The 24,319-nt window shown below is 34.9% G+C and overlaps 1 protein-coding gene across 3 annotated transcripts in view; it reads left to right on the top strand.

Moving 5' to 3' along the window:
- CD2AP (CD2 associated protein) overlaps positions 1-24,319 on the top strand; it is a 147,401-nt gene that overhangs the window by 9,377 nt on the left and 113,705 nt on the right. The gene's annotated exons all lie outside the window — the stretch shown is intronic.

Below are 24,319 nucleotides of genomic sequence, written 5' to 3'. Positions count from 1 at the left end.
GTGTGACTTGCAACATGCTTAAAACTAATTTTCAGTGTTTTCTTTAAGACTGGAAATAAAAATGAGGACTGAAGAATACTTAATTGAATATTCTAACTTGTTTGCCCTTCAGGTGGATTTTGCATGTTTGTTATCTTTAGGATTTGTTCTGGGAGGAGGCATTAATTACATGTGCATGGTAATTTCTTTGTTTTTAATCTTAAATTGTAAGTAATTTTTTGAGATTAAAATTGCTTTTCTTGCCAGTTGAGGTGTCCCATGCCTGTAATCCCAGCTGCTTGGGAGGCTGAGGCAAGGAGGATCATGAGTTCAAAGCCAGCCTCAGCAATGGGCAAGGTGTTAAGCAACTCAATGAGACCCTAACTAAAATACAAAATAGCACCCCCCACCACCCAACCAAAAAAAAGCGCTTTTGTTTTTTTAAACTTAGTTGCAGATATTTTTCACTGTTGATCTAATTTAGTTATATTTCCTTATTAGATTTCCCTTTCTCTTTGGATATTTGATGAGAGGTTATGGTACCATGCAAACCTTTACACACTCTTTGAAATACAAAGAGGAGGCGGGGTTTGTGGCATTTGCTCACTATTTTAAGAATGACTAGACTTACTTATGTTGAACTGTGTAAGAAATGCTTATCAATTTTATATTTAACTTGAGAAAATAAATGGCAAATTATACAGATAGGAGCATTTTATTTTATTTTTTTTTGTATCTAAATATTATTTTTATTTTTATTTTTATTGTTAACATTTTAGGTGATACTATTTTAGATGATACAAATTATATGACTTTTTCTGTTCATTTTTATTAGTATTTTGACTAATGAATCCAATATCAATAAAATTTAATGAAATGTTATTCATAGTGACATTAAGCAATGCTAATCAACTTTGTATTCTTCCATTTATATTAAATACTAAGTATTTAGGTCTAGAAATAATATCTAGTAAAGACTTTTGGTTTATGTTGAAAAGTAAATACTTAGTTCTGGAAATTGAAAGTAAAAGTAAAATATATTTAATAGGAAATAATTGATAGAAATATTAAAGTATTTGTATCATAGCATTATTTCTTTGGCAGTAAAACAATTGTATTTGATCTTATGTAAAGCATAGTTTTTTGTGTGTAACTTTCTCTACTTTGTAGATTGTAATAATAAAGATTAATGATCAATAGTGTAATGTAACTGGTAATGTACTATAGAATAAGGTTAATTTGAAAGACCCAGACCCAAGTTGATGCTATTGTAATATTTATCTCTATTGTGTTGATTAAAACTAAAGTAAATATTCCCTGTTCAATGCCTATACAATTTATAACTATTTAGAATTCATGTATAAATTTTCTACTTTTTTATGTAGTGATTTTTATTATCAAAAAATGCTTGTTTGAGTAGAGTAGTATAATGCCACCAGTATTTTTTTGCATAGAAGTTTCTACTTCTTTATTTATTAGTATTGGGATTTGAACCCAGAGGTGTTTTAACACTGAGCCACATCTTCAGCCCTATTTTTTATTTTGAGATAGGTTCTAACTAGTTGCTTAGGGCCTTGCTAAATTGCTGAGGCTGACCTTGAACTTGTGATCCTCTTGTCTCAGCCTCCTGAGTTGCTGGGATTATAGACATGTGCCACCTTGACCAGCTCTGAAATTTTAATAATTTCTAGACTTTTTTTTTGGTGGTTATTGTACTAGGTATCAGATCTAGGACCTCATGCATGTTAAGCAAGTGATCACCACTGAGTTACATTCCCAGCCCTTTTTATTTTTTATTTTGATAAAGATTCTCACTGTGTTGCTGAGGGTCTCACCAGGTGGTTGCTGAAGCTGGCCTTGAACTTGTGATCCTCCTACTTCAGCCTTCTGAGTAGCTGAATTTTAAGATTTTTAAACTTGGTTTTCAGATGCTCTTTTTTTTTTTTTTTTTTTTTTTTTTTTAATACTGATTTAAAAAACAGTCACAGTGTGCATGTGAGGTCTTGGGTTCAATCTCCAACACCCCCTCTCTTGCCAGCTCTCCCCACTAAAGCCCAATGCATATTATTAATAACTAGTAGACTCATTAATATCTGATCTCATCTCCAGTTGGAAGTTGAGGAAAAAAATGTTCTTTTTCAAATTATTTTTTAAATTGTCTTTTTTAAAAAAAATTTTTAGGTAGAATTTTGCTGTATTACCTAGGTTGGTCAAGTTTGTGAGTGAAAGTACTTCTCCAGTTTCTGCCTCCCGGGTAGCTGGGACTAGAGACACCATTATTTCTCCCTTCCCTTTAAAGTGAGAAGTAAGCTGAGAGCAGTAGGGTGGTGCACCCTTGTAATCCCAGCAACCTTAGTAACTTTGGAGACTGAGGCAGAAGGATAGCAAGACCAGCCTCAGCAATTTAGTGAGAACCTGTCTCAAAAAATAAAAAGGACTAGGGATGTAGTTCAGTGGTAAAGCACTCCTGGGTTAAATCCCTAGCACCAAAAACAAACTACCTTGAGAATTAAGTTCTTGGAGTAGCTATACTTCATATAATAGTGGTCATTTACCTGTTTCAGTCAGGTTTTTATTTTTTATTTTTTTGTGATTCTTACAAATGCTTTTCATACTTTGTCTTGTTTGTTACATATATTTATTCCTATTTCCAGTTTATTTACCTTGAAATTTTGTTTTAAGTTTAGAAATATTTCTTCTCATCATTATTTTTTATTTTTTTGGTACCTGGGATTGAACCCAGGGGCGCTTTACCACTGAGCCACATCCCCAGCCCTTTTTATTTTTTATTTCGATACATGGTTTTGCTAAGTTTCTGAGGGCTTTGCTAAGTTGCTGAGGTTGGCTTCGAACTGACGATCCTCCTACCTGAGCCTCTCAAGACCCTGGGATTACAGGTGTGCACTCCCATGCCTGGCTCTCTCATCACTATTTTGATATTCATTTCTGTCTTTGTTGTTTTGGCTGCTATAGCAAAATACCTTATATTATGTAATCTACAAACAAATTTATTGCTCACAGTTCTATAGTCTGTGAAGTCCGGGGTCATGGTGTAAGCAGATTTGGTGTTTGGTGAGGAGGGCTTACTCTGCTTCATTAGTGGTGTCTTCTTGATGGTGAAAGGTGTGGGTGGAGAAGCTCCATTGAGAGTCTTTTTTTTTTTTTTTTGCAGTGGGGAGAGTACTAGGGATTGAAGCTATGGGTGCTTTACCACTGAACTACATCCCCAGCCCTTTTTTATTTTTTATTTTGAGGCAGGGCCATGCTAAGTTGTTTAAGGACCCCCTAAGTTGCTAAGGCTGGCCTGGAACTTGAGATCCTCCTTTCTCAGCCTCCCTTGGAAATCTTTTGAATGGGCACTAATCACATTCATGAGGGTAGAACCCCCGTGACCTAATCAGCTCTTTGGTTCCACCTTGTAATATTAATGTGAATTAGGTTCCAACATGAATTTTGGGGGAACATAAACATTCAAACCATCCATTTTCTTTTTCTCCTCAATTTCTTCCTCCTACCTCCTTCTGTGCATGTGTGTATGTCATGGTTATAATGATTCTTTTTTTATTTAACAAGAATTTATGGGATATGTTGATTGTTATGGTTTGGATATGAAATGTCTACCCCAAATTTTGTGTGCGAGGCAATACAGCAATGTTCAGAGGTAAAAAGATTCAATTACAAGCTGGGCACAGTGGTGCACACCTGTAATCCCAGTGGCTCAGGAAGCTGAGGCAGGAGTATTAAGAGTTCAAAGCCAGCCTCGGTGAAAGCGAGGCATTAAGCAACTTAGTAAGACCCTGTCTCTAAATAAAATACAAAATAGGCCTGGGGATGGATGTGGATCAGTTGTTGAGTGCCCCTGGGGTTAATCCCCTGTACCAAGAAAAAAAAAAAAAAGATTCAATTACAAGAGCTCTGACCTCATCAGTTGATTAACCCGCTGGATGGAGTAATAATTTGTAGTACTGGATGATAACTGTAGGCAGGATGGATGTGGTGGGAGGATGTAGGTCAGTGGGAGGGGCATGACTTTGGGGACTGTATTTGACCCTGGCCCCTCTTTCACTGTCTCTGTTTCCCAGTGAGCTGAGCAGCTATCTTGTGCCATGTTCTTCCACTGTGATGCTTTTGTATTAGAGCCAGCTAACTATGAACCAAAATAAATCTTCCCTTTCTCAAGTTGTTCTTGTCAGGTATTTTGTTTACAGTGATGAAAAGTTGACTAACACAGTTGGTGTGAAATGAAAATCTAAATGTAGCATGTTCTTCTAATTATATACAGCATTTCAAACTTTGGCAGCATTGTGTTGATGCTTTGGGTTGGTTAATTTATTTTTTTGCACTGTTGGGGATTGAACTCAGGGCTTCAGTGTGCTGAGCAAGCACACCACCACCGAGCTACATCTTGAGTCTCCTTCCCTCCCTGCCCTTTTTTTTAGGTATTTCTAAGTAGGTCTTGTTAAGTTGCCCAAGCGTCCTGATATTTATGATCCTTTTGCCTCAGCCTCTTGAGTAGCTGGAATCACATTTGTTTGCCACCACCCGTGGCTTGGTTCATTCTTTGTTGGGGGTGGTGGCTGTTCTGTGCAGCATAGTATGCTTAGCAGCAGCCCTAGACTCTGTATCTACTAGCTGCCAATAGCATATCCTAGTTGTAACAACCAAAAATGCTTCCAGACGTTGCCAGATGTCCCTTATGAGACAAAATCATCCTGGTTGAGAACTATTGCCCTAATATAAATCAATTTTGAATTAACATATTATGAATCTAACTTGAGAGAGGACTGAATTGCTAGTTTAGCCCCAAAGCCTGTATTTTCTGGGACAAAGCTTAGAATTTAAACCTCATGCCTTTTATGAGAATAGAGTGATGGGATTCACATAAATATGCTAAATTTTATTGAATGTTATTTTTGAATCTGTGGATCATGTGGTTTTTTTAATTTTCCTCATGTGATGAAATACATTTTTCCAAGATTTAACCTATCCCATGATGAACTCTGGATAGTTCGAGGTAGCTAATTACCCAGTTATGCATGTGAATTCCCTTTATTGACATTTTATTTAGAATTCTAAGAACGTACATTTGTAGGTGTAGTCTTGTATCTTAATAGCAAGCAGATTATTTCAAGTAATGATGATGGCAATAAGTGGAGAGCTTTGCAAGCTTGTTTCGTGTTTCTGCAGTAATTTTTAAACAATTGACCTTTAAAATAAATAGTCTATTTTAGGGAAATGTTTTGGAGCCATTTTTAGACTTACGTTTTTCTTGGACTGTTGATCTGTGGATTTGAAAAAAAAAAAAAACTGTTGAATAATTCATTTTTTTTAAGCAAAATTTCCACTCAATATTTAGGTTTGCAGCTTTATAGTGTATCTAAGAACCAACCTGGCCTAACTCTAACATTTCCTTAGAATGCTGTATTGACAGATTTCTTTGTGTACAGTCTCTTATGGTTCAGTTTATTTTTTATTGCTTATCCTGATAGGATTCTTTGAGGTATTCAGTCTTTTGAGATGTTTTGGAAGTGGGTTTCTGACCATACAAATGCTGGCACTATTGGAGTTGGCTTAGAAGAACTGATCAGTTAGGTAAACATAATTTTAATATTTGGTATTAGGCTAGTCATATGTTGACCAAAAACAAAAATTAAAAAACAACAAAAACAAAAATAAAAAACATCCAAATAGAATGAATTGATTTTAAAGATCTAGTTTACTGGCTTCAAGAGGATTTGATTCATTAAACTTTAGGAAATGAGAATTTAGTGCTTTTGAATGTAGTTTGTAATCTGAAAACAGTTAAAATATATATATATATTTTTAATTTTAATTAAAAATCATAAATTTACATAGGGCAATGTTGTTTGATTCATTCTGTTATTTTTTTCCCTTTCCCCCTCCCCTCAGTTAAAATATTAACATGTATCAAAGTTATAACAAACCAATTTGTAAAGAATATGCTAATTTTACTGAAAAGTGTACTCTTCTGGAAAAGTTGATTGTTTTTTTTTTTTTTTTTTTTCTTTGTGGTACTGGGGATTGAACCCAGGGCCTTGTGCTTGAAAGGCAAGCACTTTACCAACTGGGCTATATCCGCAGCCCAAATTGGACTTTTTTGTGTGGAAAGATTTTGTTAAAATAAGGACAATGAAATATATAAAAGTCATTCTAACATTATTTTCCTGAAAGATGACAAAAATAAATTTGGAGAATAGTTTAACGTAATTTTAAGAGTAGTTCATTGTATTGAATTGACATTTTACTGCTGGAATATATATATTTTTGCCATACCCCTCATAACTCAATACAACCTTTTGAATAACTGGAGAACTTAATTCTTATATCCAAATGTAGACATTGTAATTAAGTAGATTGATATGAATAAATAGCACTATTAAGTTGAATGTTTAGGAACTTAATGTATCTGTAAGACAGAATTTCTTGTTCTGTTTACTTATTGTGTGAAATTTTTTGTTTTTAAGATAGTAATGTCAGAAGAGTGGGATAACTTTTGTACTGAGTTTGGTATTAGTAAATTCAGTTACAAGAGAATTCTTAGTAAAGTTCTTAGAGAAAGAGAAAATAGTATTAATGGCTTTTTTATGGTTTCTTCAGGGATGAAACAGTCTGTATTGCTCTTATTAGCTCTACAAATGGGGAAAAGGTTTTATTGTTATTTTTGGGGTAGTATATCTCAGATAACCTCCTGTATCACCTTAGAATAAAACCCTATTGGAAGAGTGGCTAAAAAACAAATACTGTTGAATTATTGGGCTTCTGCCATACTACCATTCTGTAGAAACAGCACACACTGGGATATTAACACTAGTGATATTTTTCTGATTATGAAATTATTCATCTTTGAAAGTTTAGAAAATAAAGAATAAAGGAGAAAAATGTCTTGACACTCTCCACGGAATGAATAGTTATTTTGATGTTTTGGTTCAAGTCCTAAAATATATTTTTATAGATTTTGTTCATTCTTTACATTGTTAATTTGGTCTCTTGCTTTATTTACTTGAAATTTTGTACATAATTCCCTAAGTCATATTTGTTGCATTAAAGTTCTGTTCCTTTATGTGGTTTTACCATTTTTAATTTCACTAGTTAAACTGTTTTTTGATATGTAGGATGATTAAAAATTTTGTGTGTTAGTGTATTTATGATTAAAATTTTGCTTTTGGAACCAGACATAATTTATATTTTTTGGAGAAAAATAAGAAGACAAAAGTACTAATGACAGTGCAGGGGAAAACTGGCCAAGAGATGTTTTCTATTTTTTTCATTTAGGCTTGGTGTCTATAAACTAATGTATGAATAAATACATATTTTTTTTTTACCATAAGGGAAATCATAGATTTGAAATCATTTTCTCTTGATGGTTTTATATTTGGTATTTTGTTTTTTTCATTTTTTAAAGTAAATAGCCTAATTCTTTCAGTGGCAGTAATTACATTAGAAAAATGTAAATGTTTGAACAGTTTAAAAAATCTGTATAAAATTTTCAGTTGTCTTGACCCTCAGAAATAACAGTGATTAAATTTGGCTTATGAATTCTACATTGTTTTTCTGAGCAATCCTCCCACCTTTTTTTACTTTTAAGAAAAATAAAATTATACCAGCTATACTATATTATAAAATATCTTTCATTTATCTTGAATAGTTTTCTGTGTCTATTGTATGGAATTAGTTTTAAATGTATATTTTTAAATTTTATTCATTCTAGTAGATGTGTAGTAGTCTCTGACTATATAAAATTGGCATGTTAAATATTTGGTAGAATTTGTTACTGAAACCATCTGAGCCTGCAGATTCCTTTTTTGGGAAGGTTTTTAATTATTAACTCAATTTAGGGGGAGGGTCACTGGGGATTAAGTCCAGAGGTGCTTTACCACTGAGCTACATCCCGAGGCCCTATGAACTCAATTTTTTAAAAATTGTCGTTCAGGTTATTTCAAACTCTGAAACTAATAAAACTTTGAAAATTTTCTATATGTGTATTCTTGTTTATGTTTTTTTTTTTTTTTTTTTTTTTTTTTTATTGTTGTTTTTGGTACTGGGGAGTGAACCCAGGGGTACTTAACCACTGAGCCATATCCACAGCCCTTTTTTGTATTTTATTTAGAGACAAGAGTCTCACTGAGTTTCTTAGGGCCTTGCTAAGCTGCTGAGGCTGTCTTTGATCCTCCTGTCTCAGATTGTTATCTGTTTTTGGGCCACATCCCTAGGCCTATTTTGTATGTCGTTTAGAGACAGGGTCTCACTGAGTTGCTTAGCACCTCACTTGCTGAGACTGGCTTTGAACTTGCAATCTCCTCTCCTGGGATTAGAGATTGTTATCTTTTTAATGAATTGGAGGTGCACAATAATATTTTTATTCTTGATGTTGGTAATTTGTTCTTTTTTATTCTGTTGGACATTCTACTAGATTTGTCTTTTGACCTCAAATGGACTGTTTCTGGTTTCATTGATTTTTTTTTTTTTTCCCTCTTTTTCAAAAAGTTCTCTGGTTTCCTTAGACTATTTAATAATTCTGCCTTATTTCCTGTCTTAGCATATAAATTATACTTACAATTTTTTAGTAATTGCCCTAGATTTTGCAATATACATTTAAAACTAATTACATTTACCTTTAATTTAACTCTGCAACACTTCATGTACATTGGCACTACAGAGTATTCCCATTTCCTCCTATCTCTTATGATTTACATTATTATTTCATCTGCCCCAATACATTACACTACTATTATGACTTTGGACCATTAACTTTTAGAATACTAAGAATTAGAAAAATGAAAGATTTTGTTTGCCTTTAATCTTCCTGTTTTTTTCCTTTTTTTAATGTAGAGTCATGTTTTTTGTTTGTTTTTTTTGTACCAGGGATTGAATCCAAGGATGCTTTACCACTAACTGTTTTTATTTTTTGAGACAGGGTTTGGCTGTTTCTAAGGTTGACCTGGAACTTGAGATCCTCATGCCTCAGCCTCCCTAGCCTACAGGTGTGCACCACCATGCCCAGCTAGATTCAAGTATTGACATATATAATTTTTCTTTTCCCTAAAGAACTTAATTATTACTATTTTTTTGTGGCACTGGGTATCCACATACAAGCTAGGCATGTACTTTACCACTGACATTACCAGCCTAACGACTTCTTTTGATATTTCTTTTGTGGCAGGTCTGCTGGTAATGAATTTTTATTTTTCCTTAACTTTGTCTTTTGTTGATATAGGATAATTTTGTTGGATATAGAATTATAGGTTGTTTTTTTTCTTTCAATACTTCAAGTAGTTTATGCCATCACATTCTTGTTTATGTGATCCCTAATAAGAAACCTGTTTTAATTCTTGTGTTCTTTTATTGGTAAGGTTTTCTTTTTTTCCCCCTGATAATTTCAAGATTTCTTTCTTTTTTCTTTCTTTTTTTTTTCAGTTTGACTATGATATACCTAGATATAGGCCTTTTTAAAAAAATATTTCTTGAGTGTGTGTTTGTGTGTGTGTGTGAGAGAGAGAGAGAGATATTTGGTGCATGTTATTAGTTGTGGAAAATTCTTGCCATTATTACTTTTTTACTTGTGCTCTTTTTCCTCCTGCTCCTTCTGGAATTCCAGTTACATGTATATTATATGGAGTATTTCACTGTTCTGGTTTTGGGTTTTTTTTTTTTTGTTGTTGTTGTTCTTTTTTTCTCATTGGCTTTCAGTTAGGGAAATTTTATTGACTTCAAGCTTATTGAAGCTGCCCTTGGTTATGTTTGTATAGTTTACTGGAACCTTGAAATAGAAGCATTTATTTTTGTTACAGCATTTTTTACTTTTAGCATTTCCTTTTGATGCATTTTAGAGTTGTTGCACATTGCCTACTTTTTATATTATCATCCTTGGTGTATTAGTTACAGTTACCTTAAATTCCTTTACTGATAATTTAAGGAAATACTTTTTCCAAGTCTGGTTTTGATGCTTGCTTTGTCTCTTTTGCTTGTGTTTTTACTTTCCTTGTTAGCATTACTTGTAATTTTTTGAAAGCTAAATATGAAGTATTAGGTAATAGGAATTGAGGTTGTCTTTAGTATGAAGTTTTATATTTATCTTAATAGAAGTTGGACTTCGTTTAATGGTTGCTCTAGCAGAAGCTCTCAGAGTTAAAATTCTTCTAGTCTTTGTTCAAATTCCTCTTGTCCTTGTTTTTATCTCCTCTGTTGTCTTTGGGGTCCCTGAGAACTCTTCACATAGAATCCATCTTGCTGCTTTTTTTTTTTTTTTAGCAGTAATCTATTGTTATTGAACTGGACTCTCATTGGTGTGGTGGTAAAATGTGGGGGAGGAGTAGTATCCTACAATTTTGTAATTAAATTTTAGTCTCCCATTAGGTTTGTTTCCTAGGACTGTGACCTTCTCAAGTCTTTTTTTGTCTGTATTTCCAGCAAGTGAGACAAAAAGGCAAGAGGGGACAGGAATCAGAAATGTAAAGCCCTGGTATTGCCTTTCCCTTGGAGAGTAGGCCTTTGTTATGGAGAACACCGAGTGAATTTTACAGTGTTAGTTTTCCTTTCTTTGCCCAGAACCATTAGGGTATCTTAGCTCTTCACTATGAGAATCTAATGGTGTTCTTATAGATTTCACCCTCATGCTTTTTGCACTCTAGCAATTCATTGAAATTACCTTCTAGTGTGTGTTTGTACTGAATTGAATGTCTTCAAAAAGATATGTCTAAATCCTAACCCCTGGCACCTGTAAATGTGATAATATTTGGAAATAGAGTTTTTACAGATGTAATTAAGGATTTCAAGACGAGATCATACTGGGTGTAGGGTGGATTATAAAGTTGCCTTTGTTAGAGTAAGGAGAGAAAAGGTTTGAGATAAAGACACAGGGAAACGCCATGTGTAGAGGAAGGCACAGTTCAGAGTTACACAAGCGTAGAACGACAAAAGATTATTGGTAGTCACCAGAAGCTTGGAGAGGTGTGGAACAGTTCTTCAGAATCTCTGGAAAGAATCAGCTTTGCTGATATTATGATTTTCTGTTTTAACTCCAGAACTATAATTGGAAGAGACCACATTTATGTTGTTTCAAATCACCTAGTTTGTGGTGATTTCTTCCAGTAGCCCAAAGGAAGTCCATCCAGTATTTCTACCAGTTTGTGGCTCCAGCAGTTTCTGCTTCACTTAGGTAGATCAGGGTCATGACTCCAGATTTGATTGGATCTTGATGTGTCAGTTTACCATCTCAATTTTCTGGTGGGTTTGAGAAAAATCATTGATTTTTCAATTTGCTTAGCTCCTTTCTTTTTGAAAGGGCAGGAGGGATGACTTTAACTTTTTTACATGTTGGAGATAAAAATTTTAGTTGAATATCCTTGCCTCAGTGTTTGGTACTTTTATTCTGTGTTATTTTAGTGATTACTACATCCATTCTTATAATGTTAAGTAATAATTTTATTCTTCTACACCATGGAAGTAACTTCTAACACTCTTAAATTTCTGATTTTGTTACTGGTGTTATTATTTTAATCTTCTATATTTTAAATTTCCTTTATGCTATTGTTTTATTTGTTTGTTATTTGTGTATCTACATAGTTACCACTTTTTCTCTTCTTTTCTTTTTACACCTGACATTTTTCATGTTTATCGTTTTGCTTTCCTTTGCTCTTCTCAGAGAACATTGATTTCTTTTAATGTGGCAAACCCCCAGTTCTAATTTACCAGAAGTATCTTTATTTTTTCTTCATTCTTAAGGAAATATTTTTGGTATGTAGAGTTTCTAATTTATGGTTATTTTCTTCCTGTGCATATAAGATACTAATATATGGCCTCTGGCCTCCATTGTTGCAGCTAAAAAGTTAAACTTAGTCTAAGTGTTGTTGTTGGTTTCTTAAAATATTTTTTTCTTCCTTTATTTGCAGTTTTACTATGTTGGGTTTGCAGATTTCTTTTTGTTTATTCCACTTGGAATTCTTGAAATTGTTTGAACTTCTTGAATCTGTGGCTTGAATTTTTTTTTTTTTTTTTAATCTGTTGAATTCGTAGCCCCTAATTTTTCAAACGATTTACTCTTCATCTCTTTCTGGCATTCCACTTAAACATATTAGATGGTCTTGTATCTTCTGTGTTTTTTTAATCTCTTGCCTTCATTTTGGTTAGTTTCTGTTTACCTAGTTTCTCTTTTTTTTTTTTTTTTTTCTTCTTGGCATTGAAGATTGAACCCAGGGGTCCTTGACCAATGAGCTATATCCAGGCCTTTTAATTTTTTTTTTTTTTTTGAGACAGAGTCTTGCTAAGGGATCTTTTTAAGTTGCTGAGGCTGGTATTGAACTTGTGATCCTCCTTCCCCATCGTTTTTTTTTTTTTTTAATTTTAAACAAATTATTACGTTTAAAATTTGAGACAGGTCTTGCTCAGTCACCAAGGCTGCCCTTAAACTTGCCATGCTCCTGCTTCAGCCTCCTGAGTCATTGGGATTATAGGCATGTGCAACCGCACCTGGCAGCTGTGTTATATTTTTAAATTTATCCATTTAATTCCTGTTTTTGGTTATTGTTTTTCTCTGCTCTAGATTATCTAGGTGGTTCTTTTTCGAGTTTGCTATCTGACTGTCTATACATTTCAACCAGGTATCAGTTTTTCAAGCTGAACTTTTTTATAACTGTGAAAATAGTAAATGTTATTGTTTAAAAATCTGTATGTGGTGAGTTTAGTATGTGGATTTCATTGGAGGGTTTCTGGTGTTTCTTCTATTTACTTATTTATGATGTTGTATCACTTTACATGGTCTCTAGGTCTTGTAAATTTAACAGTATTTCTTGACATAATTTTCAGTTCAGAACATTTTTCTTGGAGAGGATTATGGCTACTTCTCTTTTGTCTTAGTCCACTTGGGTCCACATTTAATTCTTGGGGTTTCCTGAATCATCCAAATAACCTTAAGCTGGACTGCTCTGCTTGGGTCCAGTTATTTTGTGTTTTTCTCAAACTGCATGTGGTTTCTTAGAAATACCACCCCTGATAGGTCTTAGACTCCACTTTTATACCATAGAATGGCAGAGTTGCTGAAGTGCAGCTTAAACTTTAAATCGTGTCTTTAGGATTGCTAGATAACCTCCAGGATAAGAGTAGCCCAAGGATGATATTTAGGTCTCTGGGTTCCAGTTCTTATCTGGATTTTATCTGGTAATATTACTATATTTTTAGTTTTCAGATATTTTTAAAGTTGATTTTCACATTTCATCTTCCTTTTTAGAGTCCTTTCCAGGGTGAGTTAGTCTAGATTATTTAGTGTTCTATTATTTCAAGTCGGTTGATAACTTTTCAAACCTTTTTAACACTTATAGATCACAAAAATGCTAAAATGTGGTACAGATTGTATCCTAATATAATCCTATATTCAAATATTATGTCTAAAATTATATATCCAAATATCATGTAATATATACTGTTAAATGTTATATAATATATATTATTATATATACAGATATTAACATTTGGATATATAATTTATAAATAAAAATATGTTAAATGTATTTATTTAGTATATAAATATTAAGATATTGATTAGATGTAAATATAAAATAATTTTAATATATATCCAAATATTATATTATTATTCCCAAATATTATATATCCAAATATAATTATTATCTCCAAGTCCAGGTTTTGAATTTGGGCATATTTTGGGTTAGGGATGCTCAAACTACATATAATTAATTTCGGTTGCTTTCTTTAGACTTTGTTTTTAACTAGCCAAGTAACTTAAATTTTTGCTTTTTTTTCCATTTTTTGTTATTGATGCATTATACTGTACATTATGGTGTGATTTGCTGTTTTATATTTACACATGTGTACAATATAACTCATTTGATTTGATACTTGAATTTTTTTTTGTCTTGTTAATGTGATAAAGATTTAGTGTACTATTTTTTTTAATTAACTTTTTTTTGGTTGCCATCACTAAAAGATCTGAACAATTATAACAATATTACTTTCTCTTTCAGTAATAATTTCATTTGAAGCAAAAAAATGGGCAGTTGACAATCCAAGATTTTATACTTAAATAATTGGTTTGATAGTAGGTCAATAGAGAGCCATTAGTGATAAATAAGTCTGTATATACTTGTGGATTTTTTTTTATACCTTGTACTTCATTAGGTGATTTTTTTGGATGCATAAATTTTTTCTCTTTTTTTCCAGATGTTTTATTTAGTCAACATTTATTTGTTTATCTTAAAACAATGAATACAAACTTTGTTTAATCAGTTAAACACAAAATTAAGTAGTGGAAAAGTTATATTTAATTTTCCTAGGAGTTTACCAGTTTTCAATGAAAGAATAAATTGTATGAGTTTCCAAAATATGAAGATTTCTGATTCTTAAAATGATGGCCTGCATGCTAGTTGTATAGCACACTCTTGAATTAAAGTTTTGTTTAAACAATATGAACTTTTCAGTAATACAATTGCTACATACTGTCTGGTGAATATCAGTATTTTTAGTAACTTATTTTTACCCAATTAAGACTTATTTATTGTAGAAAAATGCTGAGGTAGGAGTTGCAATTTATAATACTGCCCATTACTTCTGACTCCGACTGTAGATTGGTGGTCCCCCAAACAGCCTTCATTCATGTCAGATAATTTGCTAGAAGGACTCACAGAGCTCAGTGAAACCTTTTGGTTAGGGTTTAGTAGAAAATCATCGAAGGTAAAAGAAGGATGCGGCAGAGTCTACAAAATCCTCTGTGTGGAATCATGGAAGTCTTAATTCCTTTCTGCAAAGATATATATACCACACAGACTATTGTTAACCAGGAAAGGTCACCTGAACCTTGGTGTTCAGATTTTTTTGTTGGTGAGATATAGTTGATTGCCTGTATGAATGATCTTTGGTTTTTAACCCCTCTTGAAGTAGAACTGATAATGAATTGTTCAAAGCTACCAGCATAATCACATTGTTAGATTCTTTGATGTGGGCTCCAGGTAAACAAAGTTTCCCAAGGAACCTCAGGTAACAAGACATTCTTCCTGGAGAATTCTTCCTTTGCCCTCTCAGGATATGAGGGCAATGTCTGGGTCTTTGTTTTGGATAAGGTTAATTCTTTACTACACATAAAATGAAAGTTGATAATAATGGTGTCTTGAATTTTTCAGGCAGACATAACCTCTATTAACATTTGGCATGTAGCTCTTTAGATATTTTCCTATGTATATTTGTGTTTGTTTTACAAAAGTATGTTGCTATTATACATGTTTTATAACCTTCTTAAACATTATAAGCCTAAATATAAGTTTAAAAGTCAGAAATAAAAGATTTTATTTGATTTATTGAAGTTCTTAGTTATAATACATGAAATTCTGTGTTGTAAACACTTTTGCCATAATATTGAACAAGTTACTTTAGTAGTTACTTTTTTTGTTAACAAAACCTTATCAAGATATCTGTATATAATAAATATATAAAAAAAATTCAAATGACATGATGAAAACCAGTAATTTCATGACTCATTGATCTCTATTCTGCATTCTTCAAAGGAAACCACTTTGAAATAAATAAATTTTTAAGTATTTTGGGTTTCATATTCCTAAGTAGTAAGTTTCTACTGCTAATTTTGATTTGATACTTTAATTTTTTTATCTTGTTAACATGATAAGATTTAGTTTATGTATTGTTTTAGTCAGATTTTTTTTTAATCACTGTGACCAAAAGACCTCACAAAAACAACACAGAAGAGGAAAGTTTATTTTGGCTCATGGTTTCAGAGTTTCAGTCCATGATTGGCCAACTTAATAGCTCTAGGTCTGAGGTGAGGCAGAACATGGTGGTGGAAGGGTATGACAAAGGCAAGCAGCTCAGGACATGGCAACCAGGAAGCAGAGAGAGAACTCTTACCAAGGACAAGATATAAACCACAAAGTACACCCCGAATGATCTACTTCTTCTAGCCACAACCTCCCTGCTACATTTATTGCCCAGTTAACCCATCGGTGGATTAATCCATTGATTAAGTTAAGGCACTCTATCATTTCCCCCAACGTATTCTTGCATTGTCTCACACATCAACTTTTGGGGGATACCTCATGGCTAAACCTTAACACTTAAAATCATATTTTTTCTCCCTGTATCCTATCACAGTTCCAATTTCTTACTGTATACCTTACTAAGAGATATACTTTATTTCTTCTCCACCAACTAATATTGTATTTGTGGACTTAGCATTTTTATGATGAAGATATTAATACCTCTCCTCTTCCCTTTACCAACTTTCATCTTCCAGTCATTATAAAGGATCATTGTCCTTTTTAATATCAAGGATATTAACATTTACATTTTGTTCTGCAACTACAAGTTAGTTCATTTGTTTTGTTATAAAATAATTTGATTATCAAAGTTAAAATTATTAGTTTCTACATCATTAGGGCCATGTAGATATATATTTACTCTGTAGCCAAGTAGTTCATGATGATTATGTTTTCAGCATTGTATAACTTTTTGCCTTTCTAGGAAATTTTAAACATCTTTAGTATTTATCTCCTATCTGGCTTGTCTCTTTGAGTTTGAAAGGTAATACCGTTTCATAGTCTATCCTCCATTCCTTTTGACTTCCAGATTCTTAGTTCGTTCTGCCTCCTTTCAGGTTAGGTGGATTTTTTCGTAGATTTGTTGCTCAGTTGCTGTTTTAGCACTTATTTTGTTACTCTTTGGGATTGCCTCCACTATTTATTGGGTTTTTGTCTTACTGTTTCTTTCATATTTTTATTTTCCTGGATAATATCATGTAATTTTATATGTGGGAGTTAATTTTCTTTTTATTTGTGTGAAAATGTTATATCCTATGCTTGCCCGCTGGTTTGGCAGAATAGGGAATTCATTTTCCTTCAGCACTTCAGTGATTTTTTTCTAGAATGGCGATGCTAATGACAGTTTTCTAATTTGATTCTCATTTGCAGATGAACTTTTTATTTCCTCTTAGAGTTTTCTAGTATGTTTTTATTCTTATTAATTTTTACCTAGAGGCAAATACTACAGTCCTCCTGTTTGAAGATTTGTTTCAGTTAGCTTGGGATTATTTTCTTGTTTATCTTATTAATTCTCCAGTTTCCTCTCCTCTTCTTGAACTCTTAATTGGATATTGGATTGATCATCTGAGTTTTGGCTTTTGTATTTTCTTCGTCTCTTTGTTTTACCATTTTGGGAAAGTTTTTTTTTATTAATAATGTATTTTTTTATTGTAAACAAATGGGATACATGTTGTTTCTCTGTACATGGCGTAAAAGCACACTATTTGCGTAATCATAAATTTACATACAGTAATGTTGTTTGATTCATTCCGTCATTTTTTCCCTTCCCCCCACCCCTCCCACCCCTCTTTTCCCTCTATACAGTCCTTCCTTCCTCCACACTTGCCCCCCCCAACCCTAACTCTAAGCCTAACATTAACCCTCCCCTCCCCCCATTATATGTCATCATCCACTTATTAGCGATATCATTCTTCCTTTGGCTTTTTGAGATTGGCTTATCTCACTTAGCATGATATTCTCCAATTTCATCCATTTGCCTGCAAATGCCATAATTTTATCATTCTTTATAGCTGAGTAATATTTCATTTTATATATATACCACAGTTTCTTTATCCATTCATCAATTGAAGGACATCTAGGTTGGTTCCACAGTCTGGCTATTGCGAATTGAGCAGCTATGAACATTAATGTGGCTGTATCTCTGTAGTATGCTGATTTTAAGTCCTTTGGGTATAGGCCAAGAAGTGGGATAGCTGGGTCAAATGGTGGTTCCATTCCAAGTTTTCTAAGGAGTCTCCACACTGTTTTCCAGAGTGGCTGCACTAATTTGCAGCCCCACCAGCAATGTATGAGTGTACCTTTCTCCCCACATCCTCGCCAACACCTGTTGTTGCTCGTATTCTTGATAATTGCCATTCTAATTGGGGTGAGATGGAATCTTAGGGTGGTTTTGATTTGCATTTCTCTTATTACTAGAGATGTTGAACATTTTTCCATATGTTTGTTGATTGCTTGTAGATCTTCTTCTGTGAAGTGTCTATTCATTTCCTTAGCCCATTTGTCGACTGGATTATTTGTATTCTTAGAGTTTTTTGAGTTCTTTATACATTCTGGAGATTAGCGCTCTATCTGAAGTATGATTGGCAAAGATATTCTCCCACTCTGTAGGCTCTTTCTTCGCATTGCTGATAGTTTCCTTTGCTGAGAGAAAGCTTTTTAGTTTGAATCTATCCCAGTTATTGATTCCTGCTTTTATTTCTTGTGCTATGGGAGTCCTGTTAAGGAAGTCTGGTCCTAAGCCGACATGTTGAAGATCTGGACCTACTTTTTCTTCTATAATCTGCAGGGTCTCTGGTCTGATTCCGAGGCCCTTCATCCATTTTGAGTTGAGTTTCGTGCATGGTGAGAGATATGGGTTTAGTTTCATTCTGTTGCATATGGATTTCCAATTCTCCTAGCACCATTTGTTGAAGAGGCTATCTTTTCTCCATTGCATATTTTTGGCCCCTTTGTCTAGTATGAGAAAATTGTATTTATTTGGGTTTGTGTCCATGTCCTCTATTCTGTACCATTGATCTACCTTTCTATTTTGGTACCAGTACCATGCCGTTTTTGTTACTATTGCTTTGTAGTAGAGTTGAAGATCTGGTATTGCAATACTCCCTGTTTCACTCTTCCTGCTAAGAATTGCTTTAGCTATTCTTGGTTTCTTATTCTTCCAGATGAATTTCATAATTGCTTGCTCTATTTCTGTAAGGTACATCATTGGGATTTTAATTGGAATTGCATTGAATCTGTATAGCACTTTAGGTAGTATGGCCATTTTGACAATATTAATTCTTCCTATCCAAGAACATGGAAGATCTTTCCATCTTCTAAGGTGTTCTTTAATTTCTTTCTTTAGTGTTCTGTAGTTCTCATTGTAGAGGTCTTTCACCTCTTTTGTGAGATTGATTCCCAATTATTTTATTTTTTTCGAGGCTATTGTGAATGGGGTAGTTTTCCTAATTTCTCTTTCTGAAGATTCATCACTTATGTATAAAAATGCGTTGGATTTATGGGCATTGATCTTGTAACCTGCTACTTTACTGAAATCACTTATGAGTTCTAAGAGTTTTCTGGTGGAATTTCCAGGTTCCTCTAAATATATAATCATATCATCAGCAAACAGGGATAGTTTGAGTTCTTCTTTTCCAATTCGTATCCCTTTAATTTATTGGTTTGTCTAATTGCTCTGACTAGAGTCTCAAGAACAATGTTGAATAGAATTGGTGAAAGAGGGCATCCCTGCCTTGTTCCAGTTTTTAGGGGGAATGCTTTCAGTTTTTCACCATTTAGAATGATATTAGCCATGGGCTTAGCATAAATGGCCTTTACAATTTAAGGAATGTTCCCACTATCCCTATTTTTTCTAGTGTTTTGAGCATGAAGGGGTGCTGTATTTTATCAAATGCTTTTTCTGCATCTATTGAAATAATCATGTGATTCTTGACTTTAAGTCTATTGATATGGTGTATTACATTTATTGATTTCCGGATGTTGAACCAACCTTGCATCCCTGGGATGAAACCCACTTGATCATGGTGCACTATCTTTTTAATATGCTTTTGTATGCGAGTTGCTAAAATTTTGTTTAGTATTTTTGCGTCGATGTTCATTAAGGATATTGGTCTGAAATTTTCTTTCCTTGATGAGTCTCTGTCTGGTTTAGGTATCAGGGTGATATTGGCTTCAGAGAATGAGTTTGGGAGCGTTCCCTCCTCTTCTATTTTATGGAATACTTTGAGAAGTATTGGAATGAGCTCTTCTTTAAAGGTTTTGTAGAACTTGGCTGAGAACCCATCTGGTCCCGGACTTTTCTTTGTTGGTAGGCTTTTGATGACCTCTTCTATTTCAGTACTTGAAATTGGTCTATTTAAATTGTGTATGTCCTCCTCATTCAGTTTAGGCAATTCGTATGTCTCTAGAAACCTGTTGATGTCTTCAAAATTTTCTATTTTGTTGGAGTATAGATTTTCAAAATAGCTTCTAATTATGTTTTGTATTTCAATCGTGTCTGTTGTGATATTTCCTTGTTCATTCCGAATTTTAGTGATTTGGGTTTTATCTCGTCTTCTCTTTGTTAGTGTGGCTAAAGGTTTATCAATTTTGTTTATTTTTTCGAAGAACCAACTATTTATTTTGTCAATTTTTTGTATTGTTTCTTTTGCTTCAGTTTCATTGATATCAGCTCTGAGTTTAACTATTTCCTGTCTTCTACTCCTTTTGGTGCTGTTCTGTTCTTCTTTTTCTAGGGCTTTGAGCTGTAGTGTTAGGTCGTTTATTTGTTGAGTTTTACTTCTTTTATTAAATGCGCTCCATGAAATAAATTTCCCTCTAAGTACTGCTTTCATAGTGTCCCAGAGATTTTGATATGATGTTTCTTTGTTCTCATTCACCTCTAAGAATTTTTTAATTTCCTTCCTAATATCTTCTGTTATCCATTCATCATATAATAGCATATTGTTTAATCTCCAGATGTTGGAATAGTTTCTGTGTTTTACTCTTTTCATTTATTTCTAACTTCAATCCATTATGATCTGATAGAATACAAGTTAGTGTCTCTATCTTCTTGTATTTGCTAACATTAGCTTTGTGGCATAATATATGGTCTATTTTAGAGAAGGATCCATGTGCTGCTGAGAAGAAAGTGTGTTCGCTCTTGGTTGGATGGTGTATTCTATAAATGTCCGTTAAGTCTAAATTGTTGATTGTGTTATTGAGGTCTATGGTTTCTTTGTTCAATTTTTGTCTGGAAGATCTATCCAGTGGTGAGAGAGGCGTGTTAAAATCACCTAGTATTATTGTGTTATGGTCTATTTAGTTTCTGAAATTCAGAAGGATTTGTTTGACATACATGGATGAGCCACTGTTTGGGGCATAGATGTTTATGATTGTTATATCTTGCTGATTTATGCTTCCCTTAAGCAGTATGAAATGACCTTCTTTATCCCTTCTGACTAACTTTGGCTTGAAGTCCATATTATCTGAAATGAGGATGGATACTCCAGCTTTTTTGCTGAGTCCATGTGCATGGTATGTTTTTCCCCATCCTTTCACCTTTAGTCTATGGGTATCTTTTTCTATGAGGTGAGTCTCTTGCAGGCAACATATTGTTGGATCCTTCTTTTTAATTCAATCTGCCAGTCTATGTCTTTTGATTGATAATTCAGGCCATTAACATTCAGGGTTATTATTGAGATATGATTTGGTTTCCCGGTCATATGGTTCAATTTTTAAATTTTATTTATTTATTTATTTGACACAACTTGGTTCCTCCTTTATTTGACAATTCCTTTAGGATAATTCCTCCCTTTGCTGATTTGCTTCTTTGTTTTTCATCTCTTCCTCATGGAATATTTTGCTGAGAATGTTCTGTAATGCTGGCTTTCTTTTTGTAAATTCTTTTAACTTTTGTTTATCATGGAAGGATTTTATTTCATCGTCAAATTTGAAGGTAATTTTGCTGGGTATAAGATTCTTGGTTGGCATCCATTTTCTTATAGGGCTTGAAAAATGTTGTTCCAGGCCCTTCTAGCTTTTAGGGTCTGGATTGAAAAATCTGCTATCCGTATTGGTTTCCCCCTGAATGTAATTTGATTCTTTTCTCTCACAGCCTTTAAAATTCTGTCTTTATTTTGTATGTTAGGTATTTTCATTATAATGTGCCTTGGTGTGGGTCTGTTGTAATTTTGTGTATTTGGAGTCCTATAAGCCTCTTGAACTTGATTTTGCATTTCATTCTTCAGATTTGGGAAATTTTCTTATATTATTTCATTGAATAGATTGTTCATTCCTTTGGTTTGTTTCTCTAGGCCTTCCTCAATCCCAATAATTCTTAAATTTGGCCTTTTCATGATTTCCCATAGTTCTTGTAGATTCTGTTCATGATTTCTTACCATCTTCTCTGTTTGTTCAACTTTGTTTTCAAGGTTAAATATTTTGTCTTCAATGTCTGAGGTTCTGTCTTCCAGGTGTTCTATCCTATTGGATATGCTTTCTATGGAGTTCTTAATTTGGTTTATTGTTTCCTTCATTTCAAGGATTTCTGTTTGGTTTTTTTTCAATATCTCTAACTCTTTATTGAAATGATCTTTTGCTTCCTGTGTTTGCTCTTTTAACTGTCGATTGGTGCGATCATTCGATGCCTGCATTTGTTCTTTCATCTCATCATTCAGTACGTGCATTTGCTCTTTCATCTCATTGTTTGCTTCCCTGATCATTTTAATTATGTACATTCTGAACTCCTTTTCTGTCATTTCTTCTGCCATGCTGTCATTGGGTTTTATTGATGGAACATCTAGATTTGTTTGCGGTATTTTCTTTCCTTGTTTTCTCATATTGTTCAGGTATCAGTGGACCGCTGAGACATTGCAGATTTCCTCTATTGACTTACAGTGTCCTTGAAGATTTGTATATATATCCCTCTTAGCCTTTAGTAGGCTGAAGTCTTAGAGGAAGTTGATAATGTGGTGCGCCACAAGGAAGCTGCCTCTCTAGGAGTGGTGGCCTTCAGGTGGGGTGTATTCCCTGCTAGCGGGTAGAGGTGTGTCCACTTGTTGACCAGTGGTCATCCAAAGGGGAACTAGGCTTCGGGCTGAGGCAAGGCCTGTTTGGGCCTGTGTCTCTCGTTTTACCGTCCTTGTGGGGAAACCTCACCTGCCAGGGAAGACTCACCCGGTGGGGAGGTCTCCCTGGTCAGTTCCCCTCCTAGAGGTTCCCCTCAATTTCCAGCTACCGCCTGGGCTGGGCTGTCTTCCTCTGTAAAGTTCCCAGGGGCCCAGCCCTACCTCCTGGGCCTGGGAGCCTCACCCTTCGCAGATGAATCTTCTTAGGCTGCCCCTCCTCAGAGAATCTGCCCGCAGTCCTGGAACCTTCGCTCCGCCCTTAGCGTGTCTTTTTGCAGCTCTTTCACCCAGAAGCCTCCTAGATCCTGGGACCCTGCTGTGCACCTAATTGCCTGGCTATGCGGCCCCTCCTCTGAGTAGCCACCTGGGGCCCCGTACAATCGCTCTGAGTCCCAGAGACCCGCCGACAGCCACCCAGTATTCCTGTGCAGTCAGTAGGAGTCCGAGCAACTCACTGTGTGCCTCCTCCTCCCACCAACCGCCTGTAGCTCTGGGCAATCACTCTGAGTGGAAGTGACCCTCCCCGTTCCTCCTCCTCCTCCAGGTAACCCCCCAGGTGTTCAGGAGCGGTCGCTCTGAGTGGCTCTGAATCCACGTGACCCGCTGCATGCATCCTCTGGGCAACCGCCCGGAGCTCTGGTGCGGCCACTCGAGACCACACGACCCACCGCGCTCCTCCTCCAGGCAGCCCCCCTGTGTCAGGTGCGGTCGCTTTAAGTCCAAACAACTCACCACTCGCCTCCTCCTGTGAGCAGCCACCTGGAGCTCTAATGCAGTCACTGCGAGTCCAAACGACCCGCCGCGGTCCTCCTCCTACTCCTCCGGGCAGGCCCCGGTGTTCAGAAGTGGTCTGAGTCCAAACAGCTCGCTGCGCCACTTCTCCTCTGGCAACCGCCTGTAGCTCTGGTGCAGTCACTTCGAATCCAAGCGGCCGGGCTCCTCCTCCTCCTACTCCTCTGGGCAGGCCCCCGTGTTCAGAAGTGGTCTGAGTCCACACAGCTCTCCTCGCCGCTCCTCCCCTGGGCAGCCACCGGAGCCCCAGTGGTTGCTCCGAATCCCAGCGCTGTGCTGAGCGGCCTCCTCTACGAAGCTCCCAGTTGTCCGAGTTCACTGCTCCAGCGGGGGGAGGAGTGTCTCACTGGCAGCTCTACTTCACAAAGTTATGTGCGTTCCAGGACTCGGGAAAGTTTTCTTTGATTTGTCTCCTTAAGAAATTAGTTTGAAAGATAGTCTTTTTATTTTTTATTTCTTTTTTTTTCATATCATTTGGTTACTTTATATACTTAAGTACATCACTTATAGATAAAAATTTGAATTTTTAAAATATTGAAATAATCACTAAGTTGTGGAAAAGTTCAATGTATAGGATAAGGAATTTTTTTTTTCTGATATCTTTCACCTTTACTCTGTATTTCCTACAAACCAGTACCTTCTCCCATATAATCACAACACAACCTTAAGATTTAAGGAATTAAAACTGGCCCATGGTGGTTGCGTGCTTGTAATTCCAGCTACTCAGGAAGCTGAGACAGGTGGATCACAAATTTAGGGTCAGCCTAGGCAATATAGTGATATCCTGTCTCAAAAAAAAAAAAATATATATATATATATATGTATATATAAATATATATATATAAATAAAAAGGCCTGGGCATGTAT

This window comes from Sciurus vulgaris (genome assembly GCF_902686455.1).
Source record: "Sciurus vulgaris genome assembly, chromosome: 7".
Classification (NCBI taxonomy): Eukaryota; Metazoa; Chordata; class Mammalia; order Rodentia; family Sciuridae; genus Sciurus; species Sciurus vulgaris.
This window is presented reverse-complemented; position numbering and strand designations above follow the sequence as displayed.